Here is a 22,443-nt window from a genome sequence, read left to right as displayed (position 1 = left end):
ATACAGATACACACCACGTTGCGGAATGCTGACAACAACATAAGCACCGTCGTACAGCAGACCCCACTTCGCATTCAGCCGCTGAAGAGCAGCCGACTTATGGTGAGTACACAAAAGCGCTAACATACCAGCTTTAAATTTCTGCTTCCCCTTGGCAGTGCGCGTAAGTTTGGTTCCTAATTTTGTCTTCTGCAGTCAGCGTCGCTCAGACATTCCTTGCCTTTTCGTCGTGTGTTCTTTGCTGAAAAGAAAGTTTTGGCAAGGGCGTTGTCTTCTTTGCGATCGAACACGAGCTCATTAGAAGTGTACGTTGTTTCATAAACATTGAGGTTGTTGTGTACCTCTTCGAATAAAGACAAGTATGTTACCCAATTAGTATATTTGGTAGAAATGTGGGTCCCCATAAACCTGTTAATCTCACGGAACACACGTTTAGTGGGATTACACTAGGGACTATACCTTGAGATAGAAATACTCTTGCAGGCCGCGGTGGTCTCGCTGTTCTAGGCGCGCAGTCCGGGACCGTGCGACTGCTACGGTCGCAGGTTCGAATCCTGCCTCGGGCATGGATGTGTGTGATGTCCTTAGGTTAGTTAGGTTTAAGTAGTTCTAAGTTCTAGGGGACTGATGACCACAGCAGTTGAGTCCCATAGTGCTCAGAGCCATTTGAACCATTTTTTGAACCAGAAATACTCTTAATACTATTGTCTTTGAGAAATTTATGCTCCTTGTATCCAATATAGCATGCAGCATTTTCGGATGAAATACCTTTTGGTTTTCCCACGTGAGGAATTTAGTCACATGATAAACGGCGAATGACGGCAGTGGCAGTAGCAGATCTTATAGCTTACAGTTTAACATGCTAGGATAATAAATCGTAAAATGCAAGAATATGTTTCACACCACCACTGCTTGCGGGATGTGGTCCACTTATGTAGGAAATTACAATTCGTAGAGGTTTACTGTGTAAAATAGAATGCAAATCAGTCTTCGTAGACAAGTTCAGGCTTTCAGATTTTGTCAAATCCCACATGTTTTCAGTATACTGTTGATCTTAAGTCTCATACTGCTAAAGTAACAGTAGGTACTAAGCTTTGCTAGGCCCTTCTTGGCGCCATAATGACCCCAAGCAAAATGTGTGCGCCAAATTAGGTTGTGTTCAGAATCCTTAAGAATACCAACACACCAAGTAGTGGCTTCAGGGTGACGGCGATTAAATAATACAAAATTATGTATCAAATATCGGGTGGACAGAGGATGGTCAGGTTCATTTGTGAGTAAAATTTTTTCTTATTCCAGTGAGGATCTGATTTCCGCAATGCTGCAATATTTCTACTTAAGTTGATCTAATACTGGTGATGTGCCTTATCCTGCATAAGAGGTATTTGGCACTGATTCACGTTCTCCGTATTATTTCTTATTCCAGTGAGGATCTGATTTCCGCAATGCTGCAATATTTCTACTGAAGTTGATCTAATACTGGTGATGTGCCTTATCCTGCATAAGAGGTATTTGGCACTGATTCACGTTCTCCGTATCAGAGCTACACTCACACTTAACAGACGAGGCAAAGCGTCGGCAATTATGTTGTCTTTACCCTTCATATATACAATTTCAAAGGAACAGTTGTGCAAAGATAAAGCCCAGCGTGATAATCTGGGATGTACAAGTTTACAAGTTAACAAAAATGTGAGAGCTTGGTGGTCAGTATAAATTTTAGTGTGCTTACCATACTGATTTATCGCGTAACCGAAGTTGGACGGATTCCTTTTAGCACTCATGTGGATGACCTCACACTTATCATTATTTAGGGTCAATTGCCAATTTTCGCACCATTTTCTAAATCATTTTGCAATTCGTTTTGAACTTTTAATGAATTCACTAGGCGCTAAACGACAGCATCATCTGCAAACAACCTAAGACAGCTGCGCAGATAGTCTCTTAAATCGTTTATATAGATAAGTAACAACAGAGGGGCAATTGCACTACTTTGAGAAAAGCCAGAAATACTGCTGTCCTACTCGATGACTTACCGTCAGTTAGTACGAACTGTGACCTCTCTGATGAGAACTCACGAATGTAGTCATATAACTGAGACGATATTCCACAAACACGCAATTTCACTGAAATCTGCTTGTGTGGCACAGTTCCAAAGGCCTTTTGGAAATGTAGGAATAAGGAATCAATTTGTCAGTAGCACTCAACAGTTCGTGTGTGTGAAGAGGTACTTGTGTTTTGGAAGAATGATGTTTTCTAAATCCGTGTTGACTGTGTATCATTAGAACGTTGTCTTCGAGCTAATTCATAATGTTCGAGCACAATATATGTTCCGAAATCCTACTGCATATCGACGTTAATGACATGGGCCAGTTATTTAGTGGATCACTCCTACTACCTTTCTTGAATATTGGTGTGACCTGTGCGACTTTCCAGTCTTTCAGTACTGATCTTTCTTCGAAAGAGCGGTTGTATATAATTCTTAAGTACGGGGCTACTGCATCAGCATACTCTTAAAGGAACCTATTTGGTACACAGTTTGGACCGTAAGACTTGCTTTTATTAAGTGATTTAAGTTGCTTCACTACTCCGACCATATCTACTTCTAAGTTACTCATGTTGGCACTTATTCTTGATTCGAATTTTGGTATATTTACTTCGTCTTCTTTGATGAAGGAAACTCGTAAGGCCGTGTTTAGTATCTCTGCTTTGATAACACTGTCGTCTATAGTATTTCCATAGCTATCTCGCAGAAAAGGCATTGACTATCTCTTGCCGCTAGCATACTTTATACACGACCAGAAAGTCTTTGGATTTTCTGCCTGATTTTTTTCCTGCGACAGACAGGACACGTCGACGTGACACTGACTCGCCATTGGCGTGAATATGCGACCATATTACTACACTAATGGCCATTAAAATTGATACACCAAGAAGAAATGTAGACGATAAACGGGTACTCATTGGACACATATATTATACTAGAACTGACTTGTGATTAGATTTTCACGCAATTTGGGTGCATAGATCCTGAGAAATCAGTACCCAGAAAAACCACCTCTGGCCGTAATAACGGCCTTGATATGGCTGGGCATTGAGTAAAATAGAGCTTGGATGTCGTGTTCAGGTACAGCTGCCCATGCAGCTTCAACAACGTACCACAGTTCATCAAGAGTACTTACTGGCGTATTGTGACGAGACAGTTGCTCGGCCACCATTGAACAGGCGTTTTAAGTTGGTGAAAGACCTGGAGCATTCACTGGACACATATATTATACTAGAACTGACATGTGATTAGATTTCACGGAATTTGGGTGCATAGATCATGAGAAGTCAGTACCCAGAAAAAACCACCTCTGGCCGTAATAGCGGCCTTGATACGCCTGGGCATTGAGTCAAATAGAGCTTAGATGGCGTCTACAGGTACAGCTGCACATGCTGCTTGAACACCATACCACAGTTCATCAAGAGTAGTTACTGGCGTATTGTGACGAGCCAGTTGCCCGGCCACCATTGACCAGACGTTTTCAATTCGTGAGAGATCGGGAGAATGTGCTGGCCAGGGCAGCAGTCGAACATTTTCTGTATCCAGAAACGCCCGTACAGGACCTGCAACATGCGGTCGTGCATTATCCTGCTGAAATGTAGGGTTTCGCAGGGATCGAATGAAGGATAGAGCCACGGGCCGTAACACATCTGAAATGTAACGTCCACTGTTCAAAGAGCTGTCAATACGAACAAGAGGTGACCGAGGCGTGTAACCAATGGCACCCCATAACATCACGCCGGATGATACGCCAGTATGGCGACGACGAATACACACTTCCAATGTGCGTTCACCGCCATGTCGCCAAACACGGATGCGACCATCATGATGCTGTAAACAGAACGTGGACTCACCCGAAAAAATGACGTTTTTCCATTCGTGTACCCACGTTCGTCGTTGAGTACACCATCGCAGGCGCTCCTGTCTGTGCGGCAGCGGCAAGGGTAACCGCAGCCGTGGTCTCCGAGATGATAGTCCATGCTGCTGAAAACGTCGTCGAACTGTTGGTGCAGATGGCTGTTGTCTTGCAAACGTCCCCATCTGTTGACTCAGGGATCGAGACATGGCTGCACGATCCGTTACAGCCATGCGGATCAGATGCCTGTCATCTCGACTGCTAGCAATACGAGGCCGTTGGGATCCAGCACGGCGTTCCGTATTACCCTCCTGAACCCACCGATTCCATATTCTGCTAACAGTCATTGGCTCTCGACCAACGCAAGCAGCAATGTCGCAATACGATAACCCGCTATCGCTATAGGCTATAATCCAACCTTTATCGGAAACGTGATGGTACGCATTTCTCCACGTTACACGAGGCATCACAACGTTTCACCAGGCAACGCCAGTCAACTGCTGTTTGTGTATGAGAAATCCTTTGGAAACTTTCCTCATGTCAGCACGTTGTAGGTGTCGCCACCGGCGCCAACCTTGTGTGAATGCTCTGAAAAGCTAATCATTTGCATATCACAGCATCTTCTTCCTGTCGGTTAAATTTCGCGTCTGTAGCATGTCATCTTCGTGGTTTCGTAATTTCAATGGCCAGTAGTGTAATTTCCAATATATGTATATATAGTACAACCTGAATGTGTAGTATTTCGAAGAATAAGTCCTAGAATTTTAACTAATCCTACAGCATAGAGCGTTTATCTGATCGTGATATGCAGTTTCCATTTTCAAAAATTCCGTTAAGTCCAGATCTTTAGTTGCGATGCTCCCAATTTGCTATGCTCCCAGCACCAATCTGCCACAGTTACAGAGTGAATTCTTTTACTACTTCGGTATTCATTTAGTGAGCAGAGGCGGAAACCAACTTACAGCAGCGACTGTTAATGTGTCTGAAACTTTCAGCCTCACAAGTCGTCAGTTAGTCTTTAAGAGGGAAGGGTCATGACTTAACGGCCCGTCGAGAACGAGGCCTTTAAGAGACGGAGCACTAATTCGAACTGCTTAAGGAGTGGGTAGGAAATCGGTCGTGCCCTTTCAAAGGGACCATCCAGCATTTGCCTCAAGCGTTTCAATAAATCAAGAAAACCTTAAATCTGTGTGCTAGACGCCAATGCGAGACCTATGTCCTTACTCCAGCGGTACCTAGCTCGTTAGTTCATCTTGAAGACCTACACTGTAAGCTGAGGAGTTGAAATCACGTGTCAATGAGAACAACTGAGTAGACACATAGAGAACAAAGGACATAGTTGGCGCATTATTTCCGGGGGAAAGCAACAGTGTTTCAGTATTTGTTTCCGGATCAAGTGTTGCTATCATTTGATTTGATGCGAAAGGAGAGATAAAAACAAACGCGGCCGAAGGACACAAATAGGTACAGCTAAACAGGTTTTATTGTGCTATTTTACTCGCTGTGGTTCTAGTAAAGCCTCCCTGTACTGGTACCTTAAGCAGTAGTAGGCTCTCCTTACTAGTTGGATCACGTATTTCTGAAATCAAATTTGTTTTCTTTATGCAGGTAATACTAAAGGCACAGGAATTACCAGAATATATGCAGTGTAACATATCGTGGCCTGGCAAGCAAAGCTCCAATATCTTTTCAGTCCTTACTTTGGATATATGTAGTCGAATGATATTAAATGAAACGTGAATCGTTATCACGATACTTTCGTTTTATCATACGATTTATAGAAACCATTTTACACGAAAGAAAGCCTCTCGCAGTACCCAGGAAAGTGAACATGGTCTATTGAAATACTATACACAAGCCAATTGTCAGCTAACCGGAAAGTCTGAAAACTACAACCATCAATCACGAAAAGGAAATTCCAGAAACAATGAAACGGACGGCATACTAAGGCTCATATAGTGTGACACACTCATGCTCCTAAGCGAGATTTGTTACTTTATTGTGAGATGAAAATTTCATGCTTAATCAAACCATATTCCAGTACATCACTTAATCCACCAAACACAGATCAATTCTTCAGAAACATCAGTCGTTGATAACGCAAGGTAAAACAGGTAACGATTAAGACAATTAGAAAGAAGGAAAGTTAAGGGAGTCTATGAAAATAATGTGTCGTGCTGCAACATCACTGCTCTTGTAGCGACATGAAGGACACGAGTAATAAATTAAATTTAATACCCCGCTCTGGCGCTTGGCTGTGACACGTGTCACGCAGTAATTATGCAGGATTCGGACAAACGCTGCTATTTCAAATTTCCTGTCCCGTACCCAGACGAAAAGCTGAAAATCCAGTTACGTTTACTCGTGTAACTCAATATAAATGCAATAATATTTCATCGCTGCTTAAAATATAATTAATGATATGCCAACTAATTTTACGCTGGTATCGTACGTCACAAGTTTTGCAGTTAAGCTTACGATGCGCTCTCTAATTTAAATGGCCACACGTGTCCAAACTCCAAAATCATAGCTGTCAGTATTCCTGTACTGGTTTGAACACTGTAGAGTTCTATTTGGAATAGTCCATGTGTTGCTGGGACCTATATTTTGATGTGCAGTAAGACTTTAGTGCGGACATTTAAGACATACTCCGAGTTAACAGGGTGTTACAGTCCTACCAAATAGTTGATGTACAACACAAGAACGTATGAGTAACGCCTCATGTGTGTACATTAATCGTATTACTTGAGTGTGTCACTTACGTTGTTATCGTCTGTTGCCTACATACATAGCAAATAATCTCCCCTTGAGCGACGTGAAACTAATATCATCATCATATGGCTGCCTAACCTTGTGTCATCTAGCTACTGAATCTACGCTGAGTCCATTTCTTTCATCCTGTGCTAATCTCTTTATTTCAAAATATCCATCTCACACGAGTACTGAGTACTTTATGGACCTCGTGGAACAGTGTGCTTCTTACTATACGATTACAGGTAAGCTTTATATAGACTAGTGATAGTTATCAGGATATTACTGCCAGTTGTGTTCCACAGCCTTTAAGTAACTGATAAACGGCACATTTCCAGAATAACGACCATAGTTTTTTGCTTCTGGGTAACAGTTTATGTCTATGCCACTTCTGTCGACTAACCATCTTGTGATAGATGAATATCCAAAACAGTACTATTTGTATACAAAATTATTCGGCAGTCTTGATACATCCAAATGCTGCCCGAAAATATTTAAGTGGATTGCAATATCAAATATGAAATTTCTGCTACCGTCGTAAGTCTAAGGACAAAAACAGGAATTTTCCATGAGTCAATAATTGTGTCACAGTACTACGAGTTGTATCTCTGTAGATGATTTGTGAATTGGAACATTTGTCATGAAATTGAAGGGAACTGTTCATATCATTAAGAGAGACGAAATTATAACTGTGATGGGAAACTGCAATTCGGTGATAGGAAAAGAAAGAAAGAGAAAAATGTAAGCACACGTGGCCCAGGAGAAAGAAATGAAAAGAGAAGCCACCTGGTAGATTTTTTTGCAAAAAATAAATGAAGACTCATGAGAAAAGTTTGCATACATGGAGGAGACCTCATTAATGATAATACAAATATTTTGAAACCAGACTTAAATTGGAAATCATTTCCAGATTCAGCTGTGGACTCTGACGATACTTTAGTTAGTTTCGCGTTCCATGAATCATTTGCTCGATTAATCGTAGTAATAAACCAGAATGAGACATTTTACATTCTCACTGTACGTTCATATGTGAATATGGCTACATACTGACCATTTACAGTCCTTTAAAAAATGTACAGATGTGACTTAGTAATCAGTACCTACTACCAAAACGTACTTCACAAAAATAGAAATCCTTCTACAGCATAGAAAGGCTCTTTTAGTTTACAAAATTTAACTGTGCTGTTCGTCAGCCATTTTGTATTGGTGCATAAGTGATCATCAGTTTTGAAGACAGCATGATGCACTCTTGTTTCTGCTGAAGACAACCTTAAGCCATTGTCACACAGGAAAAGGCAGCTAACATTGATTAGCACGTGAATGGGGTGCTCTGTCTAATGAGACACAGCGCTGTCAGCAGATAGGACATACTGGTTAACGTGATTTGTGCTCTCAGCGCTCTCCAGAGACAGCTGTCGGCTTTATTTGGCTTAAAACCATACTGATTGTCGACAGAAATGGATGCACATAAGTTCCTCCCCCATCCATGTTGTACTGTCTGTGATATACATAAAGAAAAACTTCAGTATCCGTGAATGTATAATAAGATATGCAGTAAGGACACCAGCTTCTTCACAAAATCGAACAACTTTATTCCTGACAGACAACGAACTTAAATTTACATTAGCGAACGCAACAATGGAAAAATGGAAATGATCATATGGGATTGTTGGCCAGGAGGCCTCATTTGGCGGAATTCGGCCGCCGTATTGCAAGGCATTTTTAGGAGACGCCACATCGGCTACTTACGAGTCAATGATGGTGAAGGACACACAACACACAGTCCCCTGCAGGGAGTCGAACCCAGGCTCTCTGCGTGGTAGGCGGTAACGCTACCACTACGCTATGTATGGGATATATATATATATATATATATATATATATATATATATATATATATATATATATATGTGTGTGTGTGTGTGTGTGTGTATGTTCTAATCTAGTTGCCTCTCGCCTCTCTCTGTCAATTTCCTCCTCTCCCTCTCTTTGTCCATCTGCTCCTCCTGGCCCCTAACTTTGTCCATCCCCTCCTCCTCTCCTCACGGTTCCATCTCCTTCTCTACTTCACAATCTTTCTCCATTTCCTCCTTACCCATCTCTCTGTCCACTCCTGCTTCCCCCTCCATCTGTCTGTTTCTCCCCTTCGCCCAGCTCCTCTTCCCCCTTCTCTGACCCTGAGTCTTGTTTATTGCTAATGCAAAATCACACTCACGAACACTTAAAATGAAAGGCTAAATCGGTTGGGTTCATTAATATAAGAGGTACATGACAGACCTTCCCAGCTGCTGGGTCTGTGAGGATAGTAGCGTCAATGACAGTATTTCTCATAATTTTAATCTGTGGACGTGTAGGACTGTAAAGTTTGAGATGATTCAGATTCCATTATAGTAACCTAATCATAAGTTGATAAGCCATAACTACAACATTCCTCCTTCCTCTTACAATTACAACGAAGGAAACAGATCAGTACACTGTAGTGATAAAATTTTTTGTTTAAGATTATATACTATATGGGAAGAAAGAATATATGTGAATGAAATGATTCATCTAATGACCTTGAGTATTAATAAATAGATCCAGCTGTATTTTGACATTTATTTTTATATCACATTCGATTTCATTGCACTAAAAATCACATCTTCAGGTCAACGGGAGTAAATACAACTAAAGTGGTTTATTAATACTCAAAATGATTACTCATAGCTGTGGTTGCCCTACTTTCAAGATTGTCTGCATTTGTCTGATGGTTTAAGTGCCATAATATCTCTGTTAAAACTGAGTGTGAGGAAGAAACACAAAAGTGGACATTTACGAAGCACAGCAATTTTTTTCTCGCAGTCGATCTTAACACGAACTATGTAGATTGTTACTAAAAAAATATGTAGCCTATGTCTTTCTGTGTTTAACGGAGTATTGCATAATAACTTGAAGTAAACTGTTGGAGAACTTTTGGAGATTGTTGCTAACAACATTTCCCCGTTTATATATAACATTCATATTTATATAAAATTTATGTTTAATCAGTAGCCCATATCCATCTGAAAGTTATTGGAATGTATAAATTTAAAATAAGAAAGAAACTGGTTAACATCTTTTCGAGATTCTTTCTAACAATGTTTCCCCCTTCATTTTTCAGGTATGTATTAAATATATTTAGCCCATGTCTGTCTGAACGCTTATTAGAATGCATTCCCTTTCATGTATTATATATACATTTATATACCACACACGATAAAGAAATATGAAGCCTATATTTATCTGAAAGTGTATTAGAGTATCGTGTATAAAACTGAACTTCATCAGACAATAACGTTTAGAGATTTATGCTACTGTGGGTTCGTCTTGATGAATTATATCTTGAAAAGTACATAGCCTGTGTCTGACCGAGCGTTTAATACAGTGTTGTGTAGAAATATAGATAAAATTAAATAGTATCGAAAATATTTCTTAAGTAAGTCACTCGATCTTTTAGATAAAGAAAGGTAAAAATAATAATAGTAATGATAATTTTGATTGTGCCGGAGGCGAACTTTTTATCACTCTACCTACTGTTTTGCTACGTGATGGTGCTACTAACTAAGTTACGGTGAAAATCTAAAGTATTACTGAATTGTTATGGTCTTTTACATGGTTTAATTACTGATATGCTATTAACTGACATTTAATTATAATGAGTCCTAACAAGAGCGACAAGTTTTTCATGAATATTCAATGTGGATTTGCCTTAAGATGGCTTCCTTTCATAACACTCGAGTTATAATGCAAAAACAACTAAAAACGAAGTTATTCAACCATCAGTATGACGTGTCCCGTTAATTTATTGCAACAAATCGTACAAACAACGACATTCGATGTCCTGTTGCTTGTAAGCAGCATATATTCATTGAGTGTAAGTTATAACATAGACCAACCAAATACAGGCTTCTTCCGAACACGAAAAATACAATACGGCGTGTTTCAAGTTCTACTAATGATGTAGAGATCGTTCTTCCTTTCTACTGGTCGTTGCCGAAAAGTCCTAGAACTTATTTCGTGTTTCACGTAACGAAATGGCTCCTTAACGTGAAACAGCAAGTAGCGATGTCACGAAACTTGTAGAGCGCGACGTCATCATGAACTAACTTTCTCGTATGACGACGGCTTTAATAGGGATATTTAATGTCATATTTTTCTTTTGGAATTGTATCTGCGTACATGAAAGTTGGTTTAGAACTGCAGTGTGTTACTTACAACAAACTTCGTGAGGGAATAAATAAACTGCGAAGCAGTAGACAAAATGCGTCAGCTCCTTAAAGAGATATCTACTATAAGATGATCGTGGTTGAGGATCACATATTATTCTCGCAGCGCGTTTTCGAGCAATGAGGACGCCCTTTTGCAAGATAAACTGCTGCAGAAAATAAAATAAAACTAAAATACCCAAAAAAGAAATTAATGATTTGTCCCTCCCTAAGATTGCATTAAATCGAAGTGAAAAATACATGACTGAACGAAATTGCTTCAAGAGTTCCTAAGTGTGGTTTTTCCAGTATAAATTTTTATCAGTATGTACACATAAAACTTTCGAACTTTCATCCATGTGTTACACTAATCAATGGTGTAGTACTTCTAGAGGCACAGAACTGAATATGTCGTGTCTTCTTTAACGTGAGAGACCATTTGCAGAAAACCAGACAATAATACTTTTAGAAATATTATTTACCGTTTCCTCTAGTGTTATATGTATGCATGTTTGGATTAATTACAATAGTAGTATTATCTGTGTGTGTGTGTGTGTGTGTGTGTGTGTGTGTGTGTGTGTGTGTGTGTGCGAGTGCGCATGTGTACATTTAATTATTCGGCTGTGTACCATATTAAATCTCAAGAACGTTAGAAGGTTGGGAAATCAAGAAGATGGGGCCTGGATGACTTGACAGAACCAGAAGCTGCTGGGAGTTTTAACAAGAGTACTAGCCAAACATTGACGGATATGTGGGAAAGAAACACGAGGGAAAACGAATAGGTACCTTTGAGATATGAAATGGTGGAGACAGATGATGACGAAATAGACCAAAAGAGGAGGCCAGGCTGAAATCGTTCAGTATTATAGGAAATTCTGAATTTAATTGAGGAGGGAATAAAATACATAAATCCTGCAAAACAGGGTCGGTACAGGTGTCTAAAAATGAAATTAGCAGAAACTGCAAATGCAGAGAATTAATAGGTTAAGGAAAGATGAAGAGATGTAGAAGTCTGATTGACTATGACAAATGTAGACGTCACATACAGAAAATATCAAGAAATATTTGAGAAAAGAGAAATAGCTGTGTGGACATCAAGAAAACCGACCAAAATTCATACTATGCAAAGACTGACAGGCTGAAAAATGGAAGAAATGTGTAGTAGAGCTGTTCAAGGGAAAAGTACTCGAATACAATCTTAGAGAGAGAAAAAAGGAAATAAAGGAAGATTAGACCGGAGACATAATACTGCCAAAAGGATTTGTCAGAGCAATGAGAGGCACTAGGAGCAGACGGTATTCCGACTGCTTTTCAACACGTAAGTGTCGGAGAGATACCCTATTTCAAGCAGAATATAAAAATTCCAATTCCAAAGAAGAAACGTGATAACGGCTGTAAACAGTACCGAACAATCAGTTTAATAAGTTATGGTTGCAATGTACTGACAGGAGTTATTTTCAGAATAATAGAAAAACTGGTAGATTCTGGCATTAGAGAATATTTGCTTGAGTTTCAGACAAGCGTGCTGAGGCGGTTCGAACCTGGTTAGGTGAACAAAGTTGTTTATCAGCTTCAAAGCATTCGAAATAACAGCCAACCTGTTGCTAAATACAGATTTTGTAAACCTTGACTGTGGTTTCGACAGTTTTAAAATCGTCTTCTTCAGAAGATGTAAGACGCAAAAATCAAATTATCTACAGTCAAAGTGGGAATTGTTGACTGTCTGCTGCATGCCATCCGGGTAATCAATCTGTAAATACATTTTATAAAAGCAGTAGACGGCTGCTGGAGGGCCACTACCTATATGTAATGTATTATCATGGTGATTAAGTGGATAGCATGTACTGAACAGAGTCAGCGAACCCCAATTTGACTATCGATAATACGTGTTTACTCCTGTATCTTCTCAAGAAGACGATTTTAAAACCATCAAAACCTTGGACAAGGCTTAATAAACCTTTATTTGGCAACTGGTTGGCTATTACTTCAAATGCACTGAAGCTCTTGCATGCACAGCTGCTGCAGCGCAGCCATCTTGGCATCTAAACAGTAATTTATCATTAAAAAATCGAACACTTTTACAGTCAGTAAAATGCACCGTCAATAGTGGAAGCACTGGTGACTGGAAAGTTAAGCCCAATGCTCGGCACATCGGCAAATACAATTATTAAAGCGCATGAATGTAAGGTGATAAAAGACCAGTTCCCCGCACTATGAGGGGCCAAAAACAAGATGTTATTCCCTTTCCTATTAAAATAATTTAAAGTACTAAGCAGCTGCAGCAAGAATTATTAATTGACATACGTCGTTTCATGTTAGCAGACAGTTACAGGTAACGGACTTCAGTTGATCAAACAAATAACTACACAAAGCAACTACGGAAATGGCTTAAGGACCAATGACAATGCCTACCACGGCGACGCGCTTTCAAGTAAATAAATTTTATACACAAATTTAATTACAGAACAAGATGCGAAGCCCCTAAAAACCAGCATAAAGCTACACTGACCAATCCTGAGTAAACAAAATTTTACTACTCAAAAAATTTCAGTAACATTTAAGAAAGTTACAGGATAACAAAGTCAACGGCCAGAGGCCATGCAAAAAGTTTTACAGTGGTCGAAGGCGCTTTAGGAGTTAAACCATATTTGGTTAAGACTACAACGTGTCCCGTACTAATACGAGTGTTGGAACTTTAATAGTGGCAACTATTTGTTACAGTTTGTACAAAATAGATACGTGTTTCAAAATTTTCCTGACCTTCAAAGTAGTCACCAGCATTGTGTATAACCCGTTGCCAGAGATGTGGAAGTCGTAGAATACTCTTAGCAGTGCCAGTAGTGTTCACAGTTGGAGTGGCGCGATTTATTGCCCGACGAATTTTTAGCAGTTCTGAAGCGGGTGCCGTGAAGTGTTTCCTTCAGTTTAGAAATCGAGTTGAACTCAAGAGGGCTTACGTCAGAGGAGTTCAGCAGCCCCATCAGTCAAACAAATCAGTAACAGCTTTCACTGTACATGCTTGAGCATTATCCTGCAAAATGGTCGGTCCTGCATAGTGTCTAATCACTTCTGTCTCTAAGCTGTTCATTTTTGGAACACCACCTACGACCAGACGTGATGACGTTTTCTGCAGGACCTGCCCATCATTTTGCAGGAACATGCTCAAGCACGCACAATGCAAGCTGTTATTGATTTGTTTGGCTGATGGGGCTGCTAAGTGCTACACCCTCTACTGCACTCATCTGACGTAAGCCCTCTTGAGTTTAACTGTATTTCTAAACTGAAGGTAACACTTCACGGCATTCGCTTCAGAACTGCTACAGATTCGTCGGGCAATGGACCGCGCCGATCCAACTGTGAACACAACTGGCACTGCTAAGAGTATCCAACGACTTCCACATCAATGGCAACGGGTTATACACAATCCTGGTGTGAACTTTGAAGATAAATAAAAGTTTGGAACACTTATCTATTTTGTACGAGCTGTAAATAAATAGTTGCCATTATTAAAGTTCCAACTCTCGTATTATTTTAGTGACCTTAAATTTATTTCCAAACACGCCTCCGTGGTCAGGCAGACTGCCTGGCTTAAAAACGCAGTAACTGAAGCTGTATTTAGGAGGAATTATAAGGGAATAAATATAAAGGCCCCCTGTTTGGTGTCGTATGCAGTTGAAATATAAATAAAACAGGGTGGTAATTATTGAACTGTATAAAATAAAATCGTCATAACATCTGTATGGTGTGCGGTAGAATCTTCGAACTGTACGGTTGGCCTCGGAGCATGATGGTAATTACTATGCGATTTATGGTTTGGTTTAGCGACGAAGCTCGCTTTCATATGGATGGGTTCGTCAATAAGCAAAATTGGCGCGTTGGGGAACTGAGAATTCGAGTTTCACGATCGAGAAGTCTCTTCACACTCGACGGATGACTGTGTGGTGTGCAGTGTACAGTCACGGGATAAGAGGTGCGACATTCGTTGATGGCACGGTGACTACCGAACACTATGTGAAAAGTTTCGGAAGATGATTTCGCCCCATTGTCCAAAGTGACCCCGATTCGACAAGATGTGGTTCACGTAAGATGGAGTCCGACCTAATCGAGGCAGGAGAGTGTTTCATGTCCTGAAGGAGCACTTTTGGGACCGCATTCTTTCTGTGCGGTACCCAGAGGCCACTGGCTTAGGCCTCGATTGGCCGCCATATTCTCCGCAGTTCCACACATGCGACTCCTTGTTCTACGGCTATATTAAAGAAAAGGTGTGCAGCAATAGCCCTGAACCCATTACCGAGCCGAAGGCAGCAGGAAAAGCATCGATGTTCTGACACTTCAGCGGGTCGCGTAGTATTTCCCTATTCGTCTGCGCCCCATCATCGTCAATGATGACAGACATATGGAACATTTCATAACCTAAATCGGAATATCTGTAATGACGTTTATATGTTGAATAAAGTGTGTGCACGCCGTAGTTTGTAACTAATTTACGTTTTTTTCATATAATTTAATAGTCAACCTGTAAAAAGTAGCGGGGATTTACTAGAATCAGCTGGCCAGCTCTCTTACCAAAACAGGTAGCTTTTCCACAGATGTACAAGGAATTTCCATCACCAAAAATGATGTAATGAAAGCTATAGTCCATCTAAAGCATATAGTGAGGCCCGCTTTCCAGGTTCGTTCTTAATTCAGTAAACAAGGCATTGAATAATGGTTAATCTTTCCTGTAAAACACACACACACACATACACAGGATTAAACACTATTCTAATAAATTACAAGACACCAATAAATAAAACAAGGCTGGCAAGCACAGAATAGGTAATATGCCAGAAAAGTTGCATAAAACGTTTTCTTAATACACTCCTGGAAATGGAAAAAAGAACACATTGACACCGGTGTGTCAGACCTACCATACTTGCTCCGGACACTGCGAGAGGGCTGTACAAGCAATGATCACATGCACGGCACAGCGGACAAACCAGGAACCGCGGTGTTGGCCGTCGAATGGCACTAGTTGCGCAGCATTTGTGCACGGCCGCCGTCAGTGTCAGCCAGTTTGCCGCGGCATACGGAGCTCCATCGCAATCTTTAACACTGGTAACATGCCGCGACAGCATGGACGTGAACCGTATGTGCAGTTGACGGACTTTGAGCGAGGGCGTATAGTGGGCATGCGGGAGGCCGGGTGGACGTACCACCGAATTGCTCAACACGTGGGGCGTGAGGTCTCCACAGTACATCGATGTTGTCGCCAGTGGTCGGCGGAAGGTGCATGTGCCCGTCGATCTGGGACCGGACCGCAGCGACGCACGGATGCACGCCAAGACCGTAGGATCCTACGCAGTGCCGTAGGGGACCGCACCGCCACTTCCCAGCAAATTAGGAACACTGTTGCTCCTGGGGTATCGGCGAGGACCATTCGCAACCGTCTCCATGAAGCTGGGCTACGGTCCCGCACACCGTTAGGCCGTCTTCCGCTCACGCCCCAACATCGTGCAGCCCCCCTCCAGTGGTGTCGCGACAGGCGTGAATGGAGGGACGAATGGAGACGTGTCGTCTTCAGCGATGAGAGTCGCTTCTGCCTTGGTGCCAACGATGGTCGTATGCGTGTTTGGCGCCGTGCAGGTGAGCGCCACAATCATGACTGCATACGACCGAGGCACACAGGGCCAACACCTTGCATCATGGTGTGGGGAGCGATCTCCTACACTGGCCGTACACCTCTGGTGATCGTCGAGGGGACACTGAATAGTGCACGGTACATCCAAACCGTCATCGAACCCATCGTTCTACCATTCCTAGACCGGCAAGGGAACTTGCTGTTCCAACAGGACAATGCACGTCCGCATGTATCCCATGCCACCCAACGTGCTCTAGAAGGTGTAAGTCAACTACCCTGGCCAGCAAGATCTCCGGATATGTCCCCCATTGAGCATGTTTGGGACTGGATGAAGCGTCGTCTCACGCGGTCTGCACGTCCAGCACGAACGCTGGTCCAACTGAGGCGCCAGGTGGAAATGGCATGGCAAGCCGTTCCACAGGACTACATCCAGCATCTCTACGACCGTCTCCATGGGAGAACAGCAGCCTGCATTGCTGCGAAAGGTGGATATACACTGTACTAGTGCCGACATTGTGCATGCTCTGTTGCCTGTGTCTATGTGCCTGTGGTTCTGTCAGTGTGATCATGTGATGTATCTGACCCCAGGAATGTGTCAATAAAGTTTCCCCTTCCTGGGACAATGAATTCACGGTGTTCTTATTTCAATTTCCAGGAGTGTAGAAAGCAGGTGCTTGCGTATACAATCAGCAGAGATATGTCACCATTAAAGTGGTAAGTAGAAATCAACATCCAAAATGCAATACACGTTCGCACAAATCGCGAGTACGTATCAAGAAAATCGCCTAAACACAGACTGGTAGAAAAATATAAACGAGTACATTCGCCCACATCGGAGCATTGGAGGAACGACGGCAAGTCCCGGCAGGATTCGAAAACAGCCAGGATGCAGTGGGTCACACATCAGCTAAGGACAAAATTACAGGCTGCTACAGGAAAGCAACTGGAATCACTCGACAGAGGAAAGTCCACTGGACCTGACGGTATACCAATTCGATTCTACACAGAGTACGCGAAAGAACTTGCCCCCCTTCTAACAGCCGTGTACCGCAAGTCTCTAGAGGAACGGAAGGTTCCAAATGATTTGAAAAGATCGCAGGTAGTCCCAGTCTTCAAGAATGGTCGTCGAGCAGATGCACTAAACTATAGACCGATATCTCTGACGTCGATCTGTTGTAGAATTTTAGAACATGTTTTTTGTTGGAGTATTATGTCGTTTTTGGAAACCCAGAATCTACTCTGTAAGAATCAACATGGATTCCGGAAACAGCGATCATGTGGGACCCAACTCGCTTTATTTGTTCATGAGACCCAGAAAATATTAGATACAGGCTCCCAGGTAGATGCTATTTCTCCTGACTTCCGGAAGGCGTTCGATACAGTTCCGCAATGTCGCCTGATACACAAAGTAGGAGCATACGGAATATCAGACCAGCTGTGTGGCTGGATTGAAGAGTTTTTAGCAAACAGAACACAGCATGTTGTTATCAATGGAGAGGCGTCTACAGACGTTATGGTAAGCTCTGGCGTGCCACAGGGGAGTGTTATGGGACCATTGCTTTTCACAATATATATACTGTAAATGACCTAGTAGATAGTGTCGGAAGTTCCATGCGGCTTTTCGCGGATGATGCTGTAGTATACAGAGAAGTTGCAGCATTAGAAAATAGTAGCGAAATGCAGGAAGATGTGCAGCGGATAGGTACTTGGTACAAGGAGTGGCAACTGACCCTTAACATAGACAAATGTAATGTATTGCGAATACATAGAAAGAAGGATCCTTTATTGCATGATTATATGATAGCGGAACAAACACTTGTGGAAGTTACTTCTGTAAACTATCTGGGAGTATGCGTGCGGAACGATTTGAAGTGGAATGATCATATAAAATTAATTGTTGGTAAGGCGGGTACCAGGTTGACATTCATTGGGAGAGTCCTCAGAAAATGTAGTCCATCAACAAAGGAGGTGGCTTACAAAACACTCGTTCGACCAATACTTGAGTATTGCTCATCAGTGTGGCATCCGTACCAGATCGGGTTGACGGAGGAGATAGAGAAGATTCAAAGAAAAGCGTCGCTTGTCGTTACAGGGTTATTTGGTAACCATGATAGCGTTACGGAGATGTTTAACAACTCAAATGTCTGACTCTGCAAGAGAGGCGCTCTGCATCGCGGTGTAGCTTGCTCGCCAGATTTCGAGAGGGTGCGTGTCTGGATGAGGTATCGAATATATTGCTTCCCGCTACTTATACCTCCCGAGGAGATCACGAATGTAAAATTAGAGAGATTAGAGCGCGCACGGAGGCTTTCAGACAGTCGCTCTTCCCGCGAACCATACGCGACTGGAACAGGAAAGGGAGGTAATGACAGTGGCACATAAAGTGTCCTCCGCCACACACCGTTGGGTGGCTTGCGGAGTATAAATGTAGATGTAGATGTAGATGTAGATGTAGATGTTGAAAGGCTCACCAATGTGTAGGCATGCAACAGTTCCCCAAGCAGCCTCACTTCCTCCAGCGGTCAGGTATCTGACTGTTAAGCTCCAACCGGCGATATAATGCCAATAATATGCCACAGGCTAGGCCGCTACCTTCCAGCTATGTTCTGCCCGTCAGAATGTTCAGATGTTCCACATAAAACTAAACCCCCAACTCTCCACACTGCTGCCAACATGTCATCTCTTGTGCTTTAGTGGAGAACTGCATTAAACTGGTTCAAACCAGTGTTTGGAAAGTATACCACAAATACAACAACAAATAGCTGTTACTGTTGTTTAGACTTATAAAAATCGAACCGTGCAATGAATCCAACCTCGACATTTCATAATCCTCGGGATCAAGTAGTAACTGGAGTCACTAACTAAAGGACTTCGTAACAGTTATCAGATTTATACCATGACTAGGTAATATCTGTTTTTTTTGTCATCTGTCGTCTTAATTGATTTGATACGAATTGTTTTCGTGAATCAACCTCCTCACTTCAGACAGGCAATTGCAACGTATTGTCTCAACTATTTGCGGAGTTTATTCCAATCTTTGTCTTCCCCTACAGTTTTTACCCTCTACAGTTCCCTCTAGTAGCGCGAAGATTATTTCCTAATGTAATACTACATCTCCTGTCATTCTCTTCCTTCTTCTTGTCGGTGTTTTTCATTTATTCCTTTCTAGACGATTCTGTGCAGAACCTATTCCTTATCTCATCAGTCACCCAATCTTCAGCATTCTTCTGTAGCACCACATCTCAAATGCTTCTGTTGCGGTTTTCCCATACCACACGATGCTGTGCCGCAAACGTACATTCCCATATTCCCAGAAATTTCTTCCCTAATATTAAGGCCCATCTTTGATACCGGTAAACTTATCTTGGCTTGGAATGCGCTCTTTTCCAGTGCTAGGCTGGTTTTCATATCCTTCTTGCTTCATCCGCCATGTGTTATTTTGCTTCCAAGACAGCAGAGTTCCGTAACTTCGTTAATGTCGTGATCATCAATTTTGATATTAAGCTTATCTCTGTTCTCATATCTGCTATGTCTCACTACTGTTGTATTTTACCGGTTTACTCTCAGTCCGTATTCTGTACTCATTAGACTGTGCAATCCACTCAACACGTCTTGTAATTTTGCTTCAGTTGGGCTGAGGATTGCAATGTGATCGCCGAATCTTATCACTGATATCCATTCATATTGTGCGTTAACGTCGCTCATGAACTTTTTTTATACTTCCGTCGTCTTTCCTTCATATATACAGGGTGGTCCACTGATCGTGACCGGGCCAAATATCTCACGAAATAAGCGTCAAACAAAAAAACTGCATAGAACGAAACTTGTCTTACTCGAAGGGAGAAATCAGATGGCGCAATGGTTGGCCCTCTAGATGGCGCTGCCATAAGTCAAACGGATATCAACTGCGTATTTTTAAAAATAGGAACCCCCATTTTTTATTATATGTTCGTGTAGTACATAAAGAAATATGAATGTTTTCATTGGACCACTTTTTTCGCTTTGTGATAGATGGCGCTGTAATAGTCAGAAATGTATGGCTCACAATTTTAGAAGACAGTTGGTATCAGGTAGGTTTTTTAAATTAAAATACAGAACGTAGGTACGTTTGAACATTTTATTTCGGTTGTTCCAATGTGATACATATACCTTTGGGAACTTATCATTTCTGCGATCCCTGCTGTTGCAGCGTTATTACCTGTAAATACCAAATTAATGCTCAAAATTATGTCCGTCAACCTCAATGCATTTGGCAATACGTGCAACGAAATTCCTCTAAACAGCGAGTAGTTCACCTTCCGTAATGTTCGCACAAGCGTTGACCATGCGCTGACGCATGTTGTCAGGCGTTGTCGGTGGATCACGATAGCATATATCCTCCAACTTTCCCCACATAAAGAAATCCTGGGACGTCAGATCCGGTGAACATGCGGGCCAAGGTATGGTGCTTCGACGACCAATCCACCTTTCATGAAATATGCTATTCGATACCGCTTGAACCGCACGCAAGCTATGTGCCGGACATCCATCATGTTGGAAGTACATCGCCAATCTGTCATAAAGTGAAACATCTTGTAGTAACATCGGTAGAACTTTATGCAGGAAATCAGCATACATTGCACCATTTAGATTGCCATCGATAAGATGGGGGCCAATTATCCTTCCTCCCATAACGCCGCACCATACATTAACCCGCTAAGGTCGCTGATGCTCCACTTGTCGCAGCCATTGTGGATTTTCCGTTGCCCAATAGTGCATATTATGCCGGTTTACGTTACCACTGTTGGTGAATAACGCTTCGTCGCTAAATAGAACGCGTGCAAAAAATCTGTCGTCGTCCCATAAATTCTCTTGTGCCCTGTGACAGAAGTGCACACGACATTCAAAGTCGTCGCCATGTAATTCCTGGTGCACAGAAATATGGTACTGGTGCAATCGATGTTGGTGTTACATTCTCAACACCGACGTTTTTGAGATTCCCCATTCTCACGCAATTTATCTGCTACTGATGTGAGGATTAGCCGCAACAGACGATAAAACACCTACTTGGGCATCATCATTTGTTGCAGGTCGTGGTTGACGTTTCACATGTGGCCGAACACTTCCTGTTTCCTTAAATAAAGTAACTATACGGCGAACGGTCCGGACACTTGGATGATGTCGTCCAGGATACCGGGCAGTATACATAGCACACGCCCGTTGTGCATTTTGATCACAATAGACATACATCAACACGATATCGACCTTTTACACAATTGATAAACGGCCCATTTTAACACGAAGCAAATACCGTCCGCGCTGGCCGAATGTTACGTGATACCACGTACTTATACGTTTGTAATTATTACAGCGCCATCTACCACAAAGCAAAAACAGTGGTCCAACTAAAATATTAATATTTCTTTAAGTACTACATGAATATGCAATAAAAACGGGGGTTCATATTTAAAAAAAACAAGAAACGCAGTTGATATCTGTTTGACCTATGGCAGCGCCATTTAGCGGGCAAACCACAGCGCAATCTGATTTCCCCCTTCAAGCTAGACGAGTTTCGTTCTTTGTAGATTTTGCGTTTGATCCTCATTTCGTGAGATATTCGGCCCGGTCACTATCAATGGACCACCCTGTATACTGAAAACATATGGGAAAGACTGTATGCCTGTCTTACACCGTGCTTAATCAGAACGCTTCGTTCTTCATCTTCCAGTCTTATTGTTCCCTCTTGGTTGTTGTACATATTGTATATTTCCCAACTTTTCCTATAGCTTACTCCTATTTTTGTCAGAATTTCGAACGTTTTGCATGGTTTTATATTGCGTAACACTATTTCTTGGTCGACAAACTCTACAAGCATGTCTTTATTTTGCTTCTGTTATCGATGGCAGAATTCCACCCTTGGAGCCTTTACGTTTCCTGAAGCCCAACTGATCTTCATCTGACACATCCTCTC

The sequence above is a fragment of the Schistocerca gregaria genome, chromosome 4, assembly GCF_023897955.1.
Source record: "Schistocerca gregaria isolate iqSchGreg1 chromosome 4, iqSchGreg1.2, whole genome shotgun sequence".
Taxonomy (NCBI): domain Eukaryota; kingdom Metazoa; phylum Arthropoda; class Insecta; order Orthoptera; family Acrididae; genus Schistocerca; species Schistocerca gregaria.
Note: the sequence above shows the minus strand (reverse complement) of the source record.